The following is a 326-nucleotide window of genomic DNA, read 5'->3' on the forward strand; positions in this document are numbered from 1 at the left end:
GCTCCCTCGTCCCTCCGGCTCCGCCTTGGTCGGGCATCGACCCGCCATCGCCTCTGGACTCCACTTCTCTGGCTGCACCTCGTCGCTCTGTCCCACCGGCTCCGCTGGGCTCCTTCCTCCCTCCAGCTCCACCGTGGTCCTCAGTCGCTCCGGCTCCACCGCGGATCTCCGGATCTCCGCCTCCGCCTTGGTCGCCAGAGCCCTCGGCTCCACCCTGGCCACCCGGATCCTCGGCATCCCCCTGGCTCGTTGGTTCTCCGTCTCCGCCTTGGGCTCCTCCACCACCTGCTCCTCCGCTGTTGGTCGGCCACCCGGAGTCGGCGGCC

This window comes from Sinocyclocheilus anshuiensis, unplaced genomic scaffold (assembly GCF_001515605.1).
Source record: "Sinocyclocheilus anshuiensis isolate Anshui unplaced genomic scaffold, SAMN03320099.WGS_v1.1 scaffold87, whole genome shotgun sequence".
NCBI classification, from domain to species: domain Eukaryota; kingdom Metazoa; phylum Chordata; class Actinopteri; order Cypriniformes; family Cyprinidae; genus Sinocyclocheilus; species Sinocyclocheilus anshuiensis.